Consider the following 364-nt stretch of genomic DNA (forward strand, 5'->3'; position numbering starts at 1 on the left):
GCCCCCTGCCGATCCAGCCCGCACAGGCAGAGAGATAGCACCAACAACCGATTCGAATGCCTCCGTAGCCCTGTGGGGTGAGCGCCGACCACAATATCTGCGACGACCTGGAATACGCCGGTTCGAGTCCCACTCCTGCCAAAAACTCCGAGCGTCCATTGCGCTGCCTTGTTCTTGTCACACCTTGCTTGAGCCCAGAGCGAGTCGAGCGCCCAACCTTTTGATCTGGAGTCACACGCGCTGCCATTGCGCCATAGGCCCGTAGGATTAGCCAACTCTGTCACACCCAAAGGATGCCGAACAGTCGGGTCGCACTGGCGAGCGACGACCACAATGTGCCTTAGACCACGAGAGCTTGAACGAG

The 364-nt window shown here is 59.3% G+C and overlaps 1 non-coding gene across 1 annotated transcript; it reads right to left on the reverse strand.

The window, feature by feature from the left end:
• Positions 1-189: 189 nt before the first annotated feature.
• GNI_218800 lies at positions 190-261 on the reverse strand. Its single transcript has one exon. It is a non-coding gene; the product is annotated as a tRNA-Trp (tRNA).
• Positions 262-364: the final 103 nt, after the last annotated feature.

This window comes from Gregarina niphandrodes (assembly GCF_000223845.1).
Source record: "Gregarina niphandrodes unplaced genomic scaffold scaffold00168, whole genome shotgun sequence".
NCBI classification, from domain to species: domain Eukaryota; phylum Apicomplexa; class Conoidasida; order Eugregarinorida; family Gregarinidae; genus Gregarina; species Gregarina niphandrodes.